An 18,945-nucleotide genomic window follows, 5' to 3' on the forward strand; every position below is an offset into this window, starting at 1 on the left:
TGATGATTAGAGTGGAGCAGGGTTGTAGCCAGCCTGAAATCATATTCTGTCCCCTTGATTTTGAATTCTATCAAGCGCTCAAGGTGGGGGTCCGGGGGAGCATACTTGCCTTGAAAATTTTGATATCTAGACTATTTCCTGCATTTTGGAGTGAAAATTTTGCTGGTAGACTAAGTTGTTCGACAGCATCTGTTTTGGTGAAAAATTACACAAGGGAGACAGTCTTATTATATCTTAACATATTGATTTTTGTCCGTCAAAGGACGGAAGGACGGGTGCTGGCTACAACCCTGGAGTGGAGGATGACAGAACACTAGGGTGATCACTCAAGGTGATATCTCACTGCACTTGGGGCACTGGTGCGGCACTACGGGGTCCGTTCACTGCCGCACTGTTGTGTTACTTTTGCCGATTCGTTTATAATTACCTCCATGAAATGTCATGGAGGTTATATTTTACCCCGCGTTTGTGTGTCTGTGTGTTTGTGTGTGTGTGTGTGTGTGTGTAAACAAGATAACTCAAGAACGGCTGGGTGGATTGGTTTCATACTTGGTGTGTTGGTAGTGTGTGACAATAGCTGGAAATGATTAGATTTTGGGCCCCCTAGCGACTCCCCTTGGTACTGCAGCGCAACTTCCGGTTTTGCTATTTCGGTGTTCTGAACATGCTATGGTCACGATTTTTTAGTGTTAGATAGCTCTTGTGCTCAGGAAGAAATGACATAAGTTTGGGCCCCTTAGCGTTTAGTTTGGGGATAGCAGGGGCATTTTTATCAAAAACTTCTGACGAGGATAACTCAAGAAGGGAACAACGAATTTTCATGATTTTTGGTATGTAGGTACCTTAGACAATGTTGTACAAGATAAGATACTAATTATGCAAATCAGGAATACATTTGCATAATTAATGAGAATATTCTATCATAGCAGTTTTTTCAATGTATCTCTTGTCACTGACGTGATATGGTCGTGACATTTAAGTGGTAGATAGCTTTTAGCGTCATGACAAAGTGGGGCAAGTTTCAGTCCCCTGACATTTAATTGTGGAACTGCAGGGGCGTTTTTGTCAAGACACTCCAAAGCGGATAACTGCAGAAAGGAACGACGGATTGCCTGCATTTTAGGCATGCAGGTAGCTTAGGCAAAGATGTTCATAATGATATGCATGTTATGCAAATGAGGACTTAATTTGCATAATTAATGAGGAGATTGTATAGTTCCATTATTTTCAATAACTGGACCTCAATACACGTAACACATGTTAATTATGATAGGTGGAATATAAGCATATACCAAATATGGTAATGAGGAACTTGTTTGCATAATTTATGTAAAAATTCAAAACCGCTTTATGATCAATAATGGAAATTTATAATTGTGACATGCGTACGTTAGTCAATGATGAACAACACCATGCATGAATTATGTTAATGTGTTGGTCAATTGCCTGAAATTTACGAAAACTCTAAATTTTCATGGAGGTATGAGGTCGCCGAACTCTAGTTTAGATATTACGTCAAAGTATGACTTAGAAGACAACAAAATACACAAAATGTAAGAAAATTTGTTCTTTATCTCTGAAATTTTGTTGAGTAATCTTTCGAACCCCGCAGTGCCGCACTGGTGCCCCAAGTGCAGTGAGATACCACCTTCACATACATCAGGTACAGGGTGTTCACTGTGTCTTCTTTAGCTTTTGTCATAAAGTTGGAAGGACAACGTTTCTACAGTAACTTCTCTTACCTCCTTAGAAATATAAAACTAGTAGGATATTTCTATTGTTAGCCTACAAGAATTTACACTGAAGCGTGTATTTCATCTTCTACCGTATTTCAGTTACAAAATCGACAGTTAATGTATAAATCCTGAACTCAGCAAGCCTACACTGCACACCAAATGAGCCAATTTAATGCCATGCAGCAGGCGGTACGAGCGAACGTTTCCAGGAAGGCCCATGATGCATGGCCCGTGCGCGCAGGAGATATGCGGGTAATAGCCGGTTTCCGGCTTATAGAGCTGAAAGAAAGTTCTCCTGTTGAGATTAATGATACATATTTTGGAACAGATATGGAAGATAAAAATAAGTGTGGATGTGAGTTAAAGAAAGGCTTTCAGATGTGAACTTGTGACAGCTTTCTGAGCGCTTAAGAATAATAGCAGGGCTCTAAGTTCTCTGTTGGGTGGTTTGTAAGCGCTAAGCCCTTGGCCCACAGTCGACGAGTTCCGGCCGCATTTGTTGGGCGCAATTGCAAGAAGGTTACCATAGGGAATCCAGCGTATCACATTGTACGGGGCTCGCTGACCTGCGAACCTCAGTCGATCTCTAAAATCCTAAAAATCGCTCGGTGATCGCGAGAATACCGGGCGTAGTAGTATCTCAGTCGATCTCTAAAATCCTAAAAATCGCTCGGTGGTCGCAAGAATACCGGGCGTAGTACTTCAGTCGATCTCTAAAATAAATTTTAAAAAGATCGGAGAATACCGGGCGTAGTAAAAAATTACATTGGATTTTTCTGCCACGTATAGCAAATACATGGGTGTAAGGGGAGGGGCTTTAGCCTTAGGCCTAGGCATCAAATCCTTCCACGTTCAAGAACCCAACACATTTATCGAAAAGGTTAGGGGTGAGCTTGGGCAAATTCTTTGGGGCATTTACTTAGATTAAAGCTCAAGCCCATGCCATCTCCGCCATAAGGACCAACGTTGTAGTATTTTTTCTGGATTCTATATTAAATATAGAATATATTATTAAATATAGATTCTATATTAAATATAGAATCCAGAAAAGAAGTCGGTTGGAAACGACACTATTCTCAATGTATAGCTGCCTTCCAACTCACGTGACGACATAAACGTTATGTTTGTTGAGGACGTCTTACTGCTCATGATATCTTTATTGCTTCCATGATCAAGTAATAAAACTTGGTTTCCGTACATCAAGCTTGCAATTTCGCACCTCTAGTCGTCAGGCGTTATATAGCATACACGTAATATATAAAGCACACACCGTTGCACTTCACACGGCACCGGGTTTTTTGTACAACCTGCGCACGACCGACTGACAGTAAAGTACCATCTTCATGCCTCATTTGCTCACCTCACGCGTCGCCACCTCTGCGTGATATCAAGGAATAAAACGTGTGCATCATGCAAAATCCGTCAGACACTGTGAAATCCTCCTTTCCGCTAGAGGCATAATGACCAAAGATTTGACAAATCATAGATAAAGAACGATAATTACTTCTTGCTTCTTTTGTTGTTTTATAGTAAATATTTCGCATCATGTTTCAATTTTGAAATCAAGTGTAACATAAATACGATTTTGGTTGCTAGGCGGTCGCTCAGCGATCGCCATTTTGTGGAAAGGGGTATGATAAAGAGTTTTTTTACTGGCCTAACCCAATGGATGTCAATCTAGCACCAAGGACAGTTCATTCTACAACCGTGATGTCGTTTCTACAACGGATTTCGTAAAATCTTTCACGTTTGCCAAACACACACAAAGTCAATGTAAAGGGTGAAAAGTTACTAGTTCAAATTATATCGATCTGCAAATGTAGCTATATCTTTAACTGTAATTCCAGGCTTTCTTTAATGACGTGACTTATCTACTGAAACCACAATGAACCTCTACATACTTTGTATATGTGGAACATCTCTGGACGAATGATTCTCTATAATGCATTGAGCACTGCACATGTATTGCGACCACATCTGTGAGCTTTATCAGGTAAAACCTCATTCCTGTTTGTATATTGGCGTTTTCCATCGAAAAAATATCAATCGTCATTTTCGCGCATCATTTCATGTAGACACTCTTTCATCAAATCCCAAAAAAAGTCGATAATTTCTGACAACCTTGGTTCGCCTCACTCGGTAGAAGCCGCCCTATATCCCATGCAATTGGTGCAAAATATAGCTATAATTGCTCAAAAGCATGAGTTTTGGTATGGTGATTCCTGAACATGTGTCCTCAACATTTTCAAGGGTGGTGCCAATTCAAAATGCATGTTTCCTAGCAACGGTTGCTAGGTAACTGATTTCCCTAGCAAACAACTACTTAACTCGCTTCTGTGCTATCATGATAATTCAACGACTAGCTGTCGGCCGGTTTGCATAAGGTTCGTGCGTATCACAGAAGATTCATCCGTATCACATTATGATAGAGTTTCGTGCGTATCACATAGGGTTCGTACGTTTTCGCATAGTGATTCGTGCGTATCACATAAGATTCGTACGGATTTCATAAGGCTCGTACCAATGCTTGCAATTGAGTTATAGATCTTCTTTGCATGTTTTGTAAACTTTGGAGATTTTTTAAGACCGACATAGTTTGTAAAAGAAAGGTAGTTTAGGACGATAACGATCCAAACCTTCCCCGAAAAAGCCTCAGCGCGACTTCGGTATGAAAAATAGTTTTTATTCCTCCAGGCCAGACAGCGAACGTGACACGAATACTAATTCTATAAAGTTGAACGGCATATTGAGCGATGAAAGTCTGGATGGCACAAACCCAAATATCTGCCTCAGCCAGATTGTGAAGGAGGTGGTCGCGCAGGGGGGCACACTATTACGTTCGATTAGTTACCTCAGCCTGATGCCGTGGTATTGGGTTCGCTCCCAAAACCTTGATACGGTATACCGTAATCAGACCACATATGTCTCCTGTATAATACGTGCTGGTTAAGATTCCAATCACATGCTGCAATGTGTGTAGGGTTGAGCCCCAGCGAGGTATGCGCGCGTCGGTATAAAGGTGGTATCTCATTTGACTTGGGGTACTGTTGCGGCACTACGGGGTTCGTGCACTGCGGTACTGTTGTCTCATTTTCGCCGATTTTTGTTATAATTTAGATGTTGCGTAATACGTAAAAGTATGACTTAGAAGATACACAAAACGTAAGAAACTTCGTTCTTTATCTCTGACATTTCGTTGAGTAATCTTTAGAACCCCGCAGTGCCGCACCGGTGTCCCAAATGCAGTTAGATACCACCTTTACATTCCAAGGGGATGCCATCAGCATCCGCTCAGCCATCAAACATGTTCTCGTTTTGATCTCCTTTGTGAGACATTTCCACAGTCGTGTTGATTTACCTTTTACAGCGTTGTCTCCCTAATGCATGTCGGGGGCTCTTTACGAGCACATAACTACGTAGGTACGTAACAGCTAGAAATGACAATTTCTCATAGTCACGGGGAGGGGGGGGGGATTTCCTATTACACAGGAGACGCTCTGTGGGGTGATTCTTACTTGTCAACCAGAGGCGCATTGATCGTGAAATCCCCTGGATGTGAAGTCAACGGTACATGGAGCACCGTGACAACTGTGTTGGACAGCGCGCGTGTGTGTTGTTGATAACCTCTTTAATGCGTATCTTTGCCGTACACAAATTTATCATAATCTTTTCTCTCTTCCAGTATATATCATAATATGGTGGACATTGTGAGAGTCCTTTTCAAAAGTTTCTTGACGACTTGCTCTTTTTTCCTCATTTATGAATTTAGTTGCTTTGGTGTGTTTTAAGACTCTACTGACAAATCAGCTGAGAGAACGTGAGATCGATATCCCTATGTCTTGACGGAAGTTTCTTTATTCCTTTTCTAGTAATGTCTACCTTTAGGAAAACTTTGTTACAGACAAGAGCTCTATTGTAAGAACATAAAGACACACAAGAGGAACATAAGAATCGATGAAAACACATAACATGCAGATAATGGGTCCCACAAGAATCGTCTGTAGAGTACATTTAGCCCAGTACAGCTCTAAAAGCTTTCAGAACCTTCCAGACTTTTGAAGGGAAGATTACGCATGGGAGTGGGTTATGAGTACAGAGGAAGGAGAGACGACGGTATGGCTGAGTTCTGTGTGAACAGCCGCTGGTACTGTCTCGGTCATCCATTATGAACTGTCGGCGGTGCCATGGTGCGTCCCAGTTTGCGTCCTTTAATGTAGCTATTAGCCTAGAAGGGTCACAGGAACGTAATGGAGGGGGGGGGGGTGTACTTCATCAGGTACTCCGGCTGATACACATCGTTGGAATCTACACCTTCAGCCACGGAGTAGTCTCTGTCAGATTCTTTGGGCTAAAAACTTTACTGGAGGGGATATCCATCCAACTAAAGGAGTTACACATCTATATTGGTTGTAAGTTCGTAACACTGTATCTGTACCTGTATAGCCGGTATAACCGACTTTCGGTGTAACGCACCAGCTTTGCAGGCATCCGGCGCGGCAGCAGCTAGTTATATAACACTGAACGACCTGTTACGCCTAAATATTCAACGGCAAGCATTGTTTCAAGCTACCGGGTATCTAAAAAAAGACGCACCTACTGTGCTTTGGTAGGCAACGAGTTCTACTCTACAATCATATTTCTTCGGAAAAATAAATTTTTACTTCAAGGCATCACTATAGCCGGCTAGCTCCTCTGCCAAATCATAAAGCATATTTTGCCAATTACCAAAAGAGTTTGGCAAAGACTTGCAACGGACCGAAAACGGAAACAATACGGTCTCAATACAGTCGCCATACATGTACAAATGTATGTTTATGAATGATGTGAATGGGAAAACGTTACCAAATGCTCGACAATGGTATTGAAAAGTGGCTCGCTGGGATGCTAAAGTTGATTGTATAGAAAGTAATTCAGCTTTTTGTAGATTGAACGTTCGAACATTGGTTCTATAGGATCTCATCAACGCACTACAATAGCCAATGGTCAAACCACGACTCTCCATAAACCTAGCACAATACCCACTGGACTCACCACAGCGCCTATTACAGGCACTACAATTGCCTATATAGACCGACCCAATGCTCAATAAGGCACTACAATAGCGAACAAGGCAACCACAATGGCTCATTAACTCAGCGTGCAATGGGTTATAAGATCGTCACAGTGTGTGAGACCTTTCGGTAGAAGCCAATAAGAAAAACTTGTAATATTGAATCCCTCTTATGTGTGAGGCAGTAGCCAGAGAAAATGTTACGAAAGTGCTGAACATCATAGAGAGTTTGTGAAAGTAGGTCATTCATTAATATCTACTGTTGCGCATGGCCTTAACCCCCCTCCCCCCAGGGCCGAAATATGATTATAAAAATGATGTCTACTGTAAATTGCCCGGACAAGACGCCCTGAAATTCCTTCCAATAATGTACTACAACAGCGGATAAGGCAACCACAATGGCTCATTAACTCAGCGTGCAATGGGTAATAAGATCGCCACAGTGTGTAGTGAGCTTCCCGTAGTAGCTTATAAGAAAAACTTTAAGTTAACGTTGTAATATTAAATCCTCCTTATATGTGGAACTGTGTGGGGCAGTAGCCAGAAGAACGTTAGAAAGTACTGAACATCATAGACAGTTTGTAGAAGTAGGTCATTCATTAATATCTACTGCAGTACATGGACTTAACCCATCCCACAGGCCAGGGTCGAAAGATAATAATTATAATAATGATGTCTACAGTGAATTGCCCGGACAAGATGTCCTGAAATTCCAACCACACTCATATTGCCCTAGTTTGGTACATATTCCATTCTAGGTCATGACTAATCCTTTTGATTGCTTCCTCTTAGAATATTCGGCAGTGAAGCAATCGGAGGAATGAATTGGAGCTAGAATCGGATGAATACCAGGCCAATACCTTACACTAACTACACTCGCGCCTACAGTTTTGGGGCAAGACAATATCATATATAAATGGAGCTAGAATCCAATGAATACCAGGCCGATATGAATACCAGTCCAATTGGTTCAAGGCCATAGGAGCATAAAATCTTTGTGCAATAACGTTGACTCGAAGTGATGTATGTTACCTATATGCAAAGTCACCATTCTGGCTAAGCTTAAGGCAAAGTCAATAAGCTCTTTCATGTTACCCCTATAAACTACAAGCAACAAAACTTGTTTCCATACAACAAACAAACTGATCACGATGTGTCCTCTACGACCTAAAAGCCCATAAATAAAGCTATCTGCTACCCACGAAGATATATTGCCGTTGCCTTGCATCTTTTACTTCTGCTTTATGGCCTTTTATGTTGTGATAAACCTCGAAAAATGGGTCAGTAGCCGCAGGAAGCAGATGGAAGATATTGGACATCGTAGTCAGACAGTTGGACAAAGTGGGTCACTGATCCATATCTCCTGTATATTGTCCTCTACTTGTCCTCTATATGAGTGGGCTGACCAGGATCTGGTACAAAGATATCAACTAATCTATGGTCATAAATCATATTTGCAGGGACATGGCAATTAATTTGTGGTCCTGGTGGAATCTGGTATGGGTTGGCTGTCACTATGTTAATGTTATTATCTGCACCAAGAAGCTAATATGTGTGTTCGTGTGTGTGTGTGTGTGTGTGTGTGTGTGTGTGTGTGTGTGTGTGTGGTGTGTGTGTGTGTGTGTGTATGTGTGTGTGTGTGTTTGTGTATGTTGCCAACATAATCGGGAAGTTGCGTATGGATCCATTTGATATTTGTAGGTAGGGGTCATATAAAGAAATGTCAACTTCGATAAAGAGCCTCCTAGCGGCAATCTAGTACACGCTACGTTAGGATAGCGTCGCACTTGAATTCATCTATAACGTTTCTTCGATTCGATATCATATTGACCATTTCATCTGTTTTGCTCGGGATGCTGCACATCCCAGCGCAATATTTGAAGGATAACCTTGTTTTGTTTTATTGACCTCAATCATCTGAATCCAACAGAAGAAATGTTGGAAGAGACCGGACATCTTAGTCAGTTTATTCATTCATATTTACTGGATATATCATTGTCCTGACAAGTCGCTCTGAAATTCCTTCAAACCCCCTATTACCTTATCTCGGTATCTATAATATTCTCCTCCAGTCTGCCCCTCTCGTTGCTTCCCCGGAATATTCGACAGTCAAGCTATAGGAAAAGGTGGTGGTGCCATAACCTTTTGAAGGCCATAGGGGCAGTGGGTTGTTACCTCCATGAAAAATGGAGGTATAGTTTTGAGTGTGTCTGTCTGTCTGTCTGTCTGTCTGTCTGTGTGTGTGTGTATGTGTTTGTGTTTCCGGATATTTGTAGACATCATAACTTGAGAACCTCTTGATGGACTACGATGATATTTGATATGTGGGTAGGGGTTGGGAAGACGAAGGTCAAGGTCAATTTTGGGCCCCCTGGTGTGTGACCTTGGTACTGCAGCAGAACTTCAATTTTTTTGTATCTTTTTACCTGGACATGCTATGGTCTTGATTTCTTGTTATCCACTGTGACAAGGGCACAAGATCGATATCGGTAGCATGATAGGAATTGAACCCAGGACCTCTTCCTTCTACACCGAACATCCTGCACACGTATCCGAACATCACCCAACACGACTCCATAAACAAGCTATAAGTGAGGCTAGAATAGGATGAATACCAGGCTAATGATTGTCACCTCAATAGTTCAAACGTTAGGTCGTTTCATTGTATTGAAGGACAGCGGTGTCCTGCCGTTTCATACTGTAGCCATCCTATCCTAAAATGCAACGCAGGCATTTGCATTAAAAATTTGTTCCACCAATCCCAACTGCACTTGGACCCGATCGAACTGCCTATCTATTGAGATAACTATCAGTTCATCGGAGCCCGTGGATCCCAGTCCCACCGGTTGTCACTCACTCTGTCCCACAGGCATCTAACATGTCGCAGGGAAACTGCCAAACCCGGATATATCCGGCACACATATAAATGCCCTGTGTGCCGCGCCCGGATATATCCGGGATAGCGTATTACCTCGAAGTCGAAGTAGCAGCTTTGCGCACGTGTAGCGCAGGCACCCCGGAAGTTAGGGACTTCGGCCTTGTTCGGGGGTTTCTTTTTGGAGGTCAGCGGCCAACCCTGGCACTTATAGCATTTTATGGGGCTGAAACTATGGCAGCTTAAGGGTTAAAAGGACTTGTGTGGCTTTAACGTTGTCAAAAAAAAATGGATGGGCAAATTGGAGACGTAGTTGAAATACTAAACGTGCGTTTCCAAAATCCTGTAGCTTGAGTAATTTGGCTTATCTTATTACCTGTATGTCTAGTCTTCATTGGCGTAAACGTAAAGCACTTTCTTTCAGAAATTCCAAGAATCGATTTTTCCACGAAGTTCGTTACTTCCAACTACAATCATCAACTGCAATAGTCCAATGCAAACCGCATGTGTGTATTCTCCATCATTGTGTGTATCGTACATGTACATGTGTAGAGAATCAAAGTTTGTTTTGTATGCAAAGCAGGATATTACCAACGGCAGGTTCAGCGAGTGAAATCAACAAAATCCCAAGAGAAGGCGCTCTTTACATTGATGGTTCCGACTGTTCATCTGTATCGACAACAATCATCTTTCAATGTCAGAACGACGCTGATGAAGGATAGTGTAGCGCATAGGTACGTTATACATTAGCTCAAACACCTGCTTGTGCACATAATTAATTGAGCAGCCAGGTGGTCATATTTGTCAGGCGGCGTGTCGGTAAGGGTAGGGTCACATTTCCAAACCAGGGCTCGGCCGGGCAGCTTTTGGGAGCGAAAAGAATGATATAAAAGACATCGAAATGCACAAAATGGCAAAGTAAGATTCATGGGCATGATTTGTGTTTATTTCTAGGTATACATTGTAATTTTTTTGTTTCTTAAAATCCCGACCGGGCCCCCCTTTGGAAATGTGATCCAAGCCTTAGAGGTGTTGACTTAGAATGTAAAGGTTCTATGTTAGAACCCCTGACAGGCCCCAGTTTCGTGTTCGTGGAAAAAGGCGATAAGTATCTATCTCCTCACTAGAGGTGAAAACGAGTACCAATAGCTTCGGTTAGACTTAGGTCCCAACTGCCCCGGTGCCCGTCAGGGATGTAGCTCCGACCGGGCCCCGAAACTACAAATTTGCCCCGGTGGACTGCCGAATACCGGGGGTCCCCTCGGTGTTCCCGATGGGTAGGTCACGGCGTCTATTTGATACCGGGTCCCGTCAGAGTCAGACTTGAATTTAATCCGGTGCCCGGTCGGGCCCCAACATACTCCGGAAGCTGCAAGGTGTACCACGGGGCCACGATAAGGTCACGCCAGAAAGTGCAGTAAACAGCCCGCGAACTGCCGGCCCAACAGGAAACTAATTGGAAACTAAGCCTAAGGGACGTCCTCTCGTGTGTAACATAAAGCCAGGAATCTCATATCTTAGGAGAGTCACACCTCGTGCACGTTAAAGAACCCACCACACTTATCGAAAAGGATAGGGGCCCTTCCCGGTGTGAGTGGATCAAACCTTACAGTCTGGTCTCAGGGTTGACATCCTGCAAAGGTGATAGTCACCTGTTAAGTAAATCCTTCCACAAATATGATAAAATCTCAATACCTAATGACTATCAACAACGTCAGATTTCAAATTGAAAAAGAATTAACGCAATCCATTGCATCGAATGAAGCAAGTTTCTTTTTCTTCCTTCTCCTTCCAGTTGAAAACTTTGTCTGGTATAAAATAATAAAAGGTAAAATAAAAACGCCACAAAGGAAACGAAGCTTTTTGGGAAATTCAATCACAGTGAACAATTGATTATTTTTGTGCCTGGAGAAAATGAAGTTGAAATTATTATTCTTTTGAATCATGTTTCAGCCGCTGGCGTCTACTGACGACTGGCACAGTGATCATATTTGTGCCTGGAGAAAATTAAGTAGAAATTATTATCCATTCGAATCATGTTTCAGCCGCTAGCGTTCGCTGACGACTGACACTGCATGGCGCCAACGACAGCGGATGTGTGGACACCCTTCAGTTTTACCGAAAAGTGATGGACAAGTTTTGAATGGAGAAGGGACAAGTCCAAATTAAAGTTTGGAGGACCTTCATATCGTACCGCGCGGTCGGCTGCACTATTTCAAACATGTAGACAGGGTGGCGGGAATTGTTTTCGACTTGGTTGATGACTGAAATGAACGGAAAGTGAACGGAAAGGTACTGGGATGGTAGGGAAGGTGAAATTTCTTTAGAAATTGGAGCACTACTTTCCTCAACTACTGATGAGATGAGTGTTGCTTAATTTGATTTTGAAAAGTATAAACATAGATAGGTTTGATTTTTACAATGCTATCCCAAACGTAAAGTACATAAATGCTGTCAAATAAAAGTGATGACAGTGAAACCTTTTCATTTGGGACCGCATCTGTAAACAGCGACACCTATGCTGGAGTGCAATGTAAGCCAGTGAGATAATTGTGATGAATCATAGAATACAACATAGATAAATCAGAGAGAGATAGAGACCAAGAGACTGACACATAAAGGATACTTGATATCATGCCTATCATAGATATCAAGTTCAACTTCGACTTAAAACTCCCTGGACGGGATAAATGACCGATAGGATCGTAAAAAAAATGCCCCTTTCCCCGTTTTGTTCACTAGGCCCACTTTGCGGAATAAGGTATGATAGCCTAACGTTATCCACAGACCAATTTCAAGTCCGGGTTTATCGAAAATTGCGTTTCTTTCTTCTCCTTTCACCTCCCGCCATGATTGCCGGTTGAGCGATCTGGGACCGACTCGTGAATTGCCTCCACAGACAGACCGTAATTTTCTTCAATTTTCTTGGGCGGAATTTGACAGTAATTGGCACGTGAGTTTATTGCCGGGGTGAGCTTTTAGAGCCGACCCGACTTTCAAATAGCGATGGGAAGTCTAAGGGCGTATGAGTACGGAGGGCGTTTAAGGTTTTCTTCGCAATTTGTGGCTATATAAAATGCCCGGGTCAAGTTAATTTCTACAAACTGTATTTATCATGACATAAATACGTGAAGTTGTAAATTGATTCTTGTATTCAGACGTACTTATACCGTTCATAATGACCCGTTTCAAACCCAATGTAGTCAAATTTAACGGTTAGACCCGCCGACTGCAAATTTATGAGCGTTTCTAGTGTACAAACCAAGATTACCGCTACGTTTATCTTTGACTTGATAAACTTTATGATCTGGCTTCCATTTCCGAAAGGCCTAGGAAAGGCAGTGCAGCAAAATGGAAACAAGAAATTGAAGATACCTACGTGGAATATATGTATATATGAGTTTTCGTGAATTTCTCGCTTCATTCATTAGGCCACATCAAGTAGATTTTATGTGTGACATCAGCGCGTTCGCATTAATTTTCACCTGATTTGGAGGGAAAAAAAGAGCTTTTCCCCCTCAGGAGATGGTGGATAGGAAAATGTGTCGTTTTGTAGCCTTTATTGTTCTTGTAGAAGTGACACTAGTGAGGTATTTGTTTAAGTGACAAATGTGTTAAAGCCTTGCATGATATACTAGTCTACTAGTCTCTAGCAGACTCCGGATCGCTGGAAAAATCGTAGAAATGGAACAAAGAGAGAAGTAAGCAGGAATAAAAGAATTTTTGGCTTATTACATAGTGACACCAATACTTTGTCACCACAATTGTTTATACTGTCTATTTTGAAAATTCAGTCACTTGTCATTACTCATCTTGTTTTTTCGCCTTCTTGTATGACATTTGGAATCTGCAGAGGGCGTCATCCATAAAATTTACTTGCTGTGACCTTGTCTCTGTCGTCTGATTCTGTCTTTAGCCTGCATTTTACTGTCTTAAAGAAATATGTTCTAAAACAGATACTGATGTCAACTGTCAACAAAAAAATGAAGAATATATATTGTCAGATATTTTATACTCTGTATTTGGTCATTTGTTCCACGTTCCAAACCACATATATTTTTCATAATGAAGGCAAGTTTTTTGGGGGCTGACCATTTTTTCATTCGCACGCTCGCATCAGTTTAGGGGTTCCCAGAGGATGTCATCCATATAATCAAATCAGCATGGCCTTACCAATCCCCGTTTACATCACGCTAAGACAAACTTAACAAACACATGGGCTGAAAACAATACCTTCGTTGTCACGGGGGTAATAAACTCAACGTAAGAACTTGGCTGTGCCAACGAGGCTATTTTTAGATTCGATCGCTTGCGAAGCTCGTGTTTCCATCACATGTGAACCTGACCTCTATGTGAGGAAACGATCACCAAACACGTCCACCGGCCACTCACCAACAGACAACTCCTCACCCTGTCAGGACCCCATTTCCAACCGCGCCAGAAAAAGACGCATGATCTTGACCTTACGTGACCTCTACAGATGTTTCCCGCCCAAAGTTAATGCCGAAAATGTTAATTTCCGATAGGTGGGTTTGCGAGAGGCGAAAGAAACGACCCCCATTTATTTTCCGATGACCCTCTCGAAGAAAAATGACCAGGCGGTTTGAAAAGTTTACAAGGCATAAAAAGTTCAAGACGCCATGTTAATGCAAATACAGATCATGTGCCTGTTGGAACTGTTTGTTCGGTTTGTGTATTGGTGGGAAAAATCAACAGAAACGGGAAACTGTGACGACACTGTCACACCAATGGAAACAACTTTCACATCTGTACATCTAAAGAGAAGCACGTCAGATCATACTGATTTGATTATATGGATGTCATCCTCTAGGCACACCAAATCTCATGCGAGCGTGCGGACTAAAAAGAAGTTGGAAATGGAAAAGTTACCTTCGTTATAAAACATCTAGAGCATCGGTAATATTGAATAAATGACTGTACATAAATATGGTATACCAGATAATAAACTTCTTTTATGTTTGCTCTTTCACATATTCATCTATGACTTTGGAAGACATCGAAGTCCCTCATTAGTATAAGTTTTCCGATATCCTTTTGCTGGTATATATATTTGCCAGCTTTGCCACTTTTTTTAACCATTTACAGTATGATCGCAAAATTCCCAAACCTTTTTATTTGGAAACGGAGGAAAATTGGTGCTCCCGTGGATGGCATCTATATAATCAAGTCAGATTAGCCATGGTTGAAATCAAAGACATTTAGAAAAGCCCTAAGCATCTTATATTTCGGGGGTGCTTACACGAAGTTAGACCCTTAAGCCAGATTGATACGTATCTGGGATTTGGGGTTTACCGGGATCAAGCCTGCTCTGATTGGGTCATGATATCGGATTCAGACCACCGCCTATCACGTGGTTAGGAGATGGAGGCTATGAGAGGGAAATATGGGCACACGATACTGTGGGTAAAGTACAATCAGACACATTTTTGGAGTAGTTGTGACGATCATTTTCCGTGTGAGACAATCCTTCAACTACATGTAGTCATTGCTAACCACCCCATGGACTAAGATGTGCAAAGAGTCGTTACATTTCATAACGGCCAATATCACCCATTTCCCCCAAACAAACACCACCACACCACCACAACGGTCTAAAAATGTTTCCTATTGAGTGTGATTTTATACAACAGATTTTAAACAACGACAGCAAAGTACATGATATCAAATTTGCCAAAAATGGGGACACTACCCGCACCTTTCTCTTATGGTTCTGTTTATTATCAGGCACTATGGCCCATGTGGACGGACAATTGACAGTACATTTAAAAGAAAGAACAATAATCTACTGTTTAAAATAAAAAATACAGGACTCACATTGCGTCTCGTCGTGCACGTGGTCTGTGCACGACCTTACAGAAGTTACTCCAGAAAGTGCTTGTGGAGATAGCATCAGAGCATGCCAGCGCTCTTACAATATCGTTCTCGGACGCCAGGAGGCGAGTCGCAAATGAATGCGTCAGCTTACGCCTCCTGGCGTCGAAGGTGTCTAAGTGCAACAGTGCAAACAGCCAGCTGTTGCTGGTGGATCTAGGTTGCGACGTCATGATTTTAAGGGCGTCGTGGAATGCAACTCTGACTCTCTGGAGCGCGGCGGCGCTATGATTAGACCACACCTGTACACAGTACAGGGAACAACAATGTGACATGAACAGGACTCGTTTTGTCTCAGCAGAACAGTTACCGAATGTTCGGGATAGGGTGTTGGCTTTGGTGTACAGATAGCGAGTTTGTTTGCGAATGGAGTCATCGTCGGACAGATCAGAAGTAATTTGGTAGCCAAGATATGTGGTTGATTGGACATACGGTAAAGGTCTGCTGTTGAGCGTAACCGAGGGAGGCGTCCCCTGTAAGCGGATACGCTTGCAGGGGAAATACATACAACTCGTTTTCCTATCACAAAATGTCATGTCATTTGCGAGACCGAAGGACTCGCAAACATTGATCAATTTCTGTAGGGCCTTTACAGAGGGGCAAATCAAGCAGATGTCGTCGGCATACAATAAATGATTTACGCAGACCTTACCGAGGAAGCAGCCGACATTGGCGGAATTAAGCCTCGCAGTTAGGTCTGCAACATACGTATTAAACAATAACGGAGACAGTAGGCTGCCCTGGGGGACACCGTTACCGAGGCTGAAGCTGTCTGAGACGGTAGTCCCCCAGCGCACAGTGAGGACTATCATCTTAAACCAATATACAATGATACGCACTAAGTATACAGGTACGTTTTTGTCTATCAATTTCTGAAACAATACATAGTGATTAACCTTGTCAAAAGCCTTGGCGGCATCAAGAAAACAAACGAAGACGGGAGAACCTCGGCTTTTAAAATAGGAGATGATCTCTTTGAGGGCAAAAATGCACATGTCTGTACCATGGTGCTTTTTAAAGCCAAATTGGTTCGCTGGGGAAGTCAGATGCTTCTCCAGTCGGTTGAGAAGAAGCGATTCGAATAACTTGAAGATTGGGCTAGAAATAGCAATGGGGCGGTAGTTATTCTTAAGAGAGGGGTTGAGGTTTTGTTTCTTAATTATCGGGATAAGGATGACCTTAAGTAGAGTAGAGGAAACATGACTGTGCACTAGCATGGCCGAGAACAAAAGTGACAACAAAACAGTAAGCCGAGGTCCCGCGTACTTTAAGTGCTCAGCTGATAATCCATCAGCATCGCACGACTTCCCATTGGCTAGCCTATTAATTGCTGCGCCTACTTCAGATACAGGTGCTGACATACCAGGATCGTAGCTGACATCAGCGTTAATTGTGTCATCTACAGATGACTTACGGTCATTGGTACCAACAGAGTTCAGTAGTGAGTCGTAATGTTGCCTCCACATACTGGCAATATCGGACGGGCCACTGTGACCATCAATGTTACAAGGCAGGTTCGACCTGGTGCCATTTTGGGACCGTAAGGCTGACCAAAAGCCTGCCTGTCCCCCCTTACGTAAACTAGAGGCGAGCGCATCTGCCCTGTGTTGGGCTTCCGTGCGTCGGCACTCTCTAAGGGCTAATTTAAATTTCGCCCGCGTTCTTCTCATTAAATCCCAAATGGCCCCATGCCTCGGGCGCCCGAGTTCTCGCCAAAGAAGGAATGCGTCTCGAGCTGCATTATGGTGCTCTTTGACGGCGGCATTCCAGCCAGGAATCGCGTTGGGAGTGGCACATTTCCTCGGCGGGAAAGAGGTCGTAGCTGCACTTTTAAGAGCTCCGACCGTAGCACAAATAGCGGTATCAAGAGAAGTTCGGTGGTCGATGCTCTTACAATTTGGATTTTTACATAAAATAGCATTAATTGGCAGATCGACTTCTGCAAGAAGGGCATCAGCCCGAGAGTAATACCGTGCCAAGTCAGAGGGGGATGCGCGCTCCCAGTTGATTCTGTTAGGGGGAGGAATCCCGTCGCCAGCTGTGTTTGTAAACACAGGAGTTGATGACCAGTCAAAGGAGACCCACAAGGGAAAATGGTCGGAAGATACAAAATCATACAACACGCACATCTCTGAAATACTATCGCACATGGAGTCGGAGCATACGCAATGGTCGAGCCACGACGTTGACCCGTGAGCTTCACTAAGGTAAGTAAATGTGTCCCTAGGAAGTTGGTCAACGTCGCTCACATGAAGGTTACAGTCATCACAGAAGTTATACAACAATGGCGCAAATACACCGTCCGGGCGCGTATTGAAATCGCCCATTATACAGACATTGCTTATGCCGGACTGCTGTATTACGGATTCAATTTTACCTAGCTTATCAAGGAAGATATCTATGTTATTCATGGATTCTACAGGTAAGTACACACAAATCAAGAGAAGTTCACAGTTTGCATCATTGGTAATTCGTAAAGCTAAGATTCTATCATCGTCCTCACTCACAATACTCACAGTGATCCCGAGAGACTTGCGCCAGAGGACTGCGACGCCACCATAAGGGCGACCATATAGAGGGCCGTTACCTATATCTATAGCCGAAGTGCCATACGTTAAAAAGTCCTTATCCAAGCTAGAGAGAAAGTTTAAATCGTTCGGCAAGAGCCAGTGTTCCTGGAGAAGGACAATGTCTGACATCTGGCACAGGTCCTTGACGGCTGAGGCGGAGTTTTTGACTGAGCGGCAGTTAAAGGAAGCCACATTCAGTGAGTCCGAGCTGGTCTTCAAGTCCATGGTTAAGAAGTGGAAGAGCGTCGCCTACTGTGAAATCGGCGCACTAGGATCCCACATGGCCAGAAAGATGGAGACAGGACTTCCGACACAGCATTGTAGTCAACAGAGACACGGAACGAAGAATACCCATCGTATTTTGTGGTCAGTTTAGAACAGGACACAGAGTATTTCTGCGACAAGTTATCAGTCAAGTACCTTTCAACATCCTGAGTCAGTGTGTCCGGTTCAAGGCGCGTCACAAAGATCTCCGCTGGTCTTGACTTGGCCGCAGACAGACTGGACGACACCGCCGTACCCACCACTGCCCTGGACCTCTGCTTCTTTCTCTGCACCAGGCGGAAGCCCTCAGAGTCAAGGTCACTGTGGCCATCAGCTGAGGTGGACTTTGGTCGGGCTACAGCCCTAGAGCCACTCGGGTAGCCACGACGTCGGGATGCCTGCGATGACTTTGTGGCAGACGCCCTCTCCACCTGCCGGCCAGAGTCGCCCGCGTGCAGGGACTTAGGGATGGTCTCCGACGGGCAGGTGTCCGATACGGCGTTGGCGTAAGATTCCTTCGGCCTGGCGAGAGTCGACGCTACCGGCGGAGCAGAACTC

The sequence above is a fragment of the Branchiostoma floridae genome, chromosome 5 (genome assembly GCF_000003815.2).
Source record: "Branchiostoma floridae strain S238N-H82 chromosome 5, Bfl_VNyyK, whole genome shotgun sequence".
Taxonomy (NCBI): domain Eukaryota; kingdom Metazoa; phylum Chordata; class Leptocardii; order Amphioxiformes; family Branchiostomatidae; genus Branchiostoma; species Branchiostoma floridae.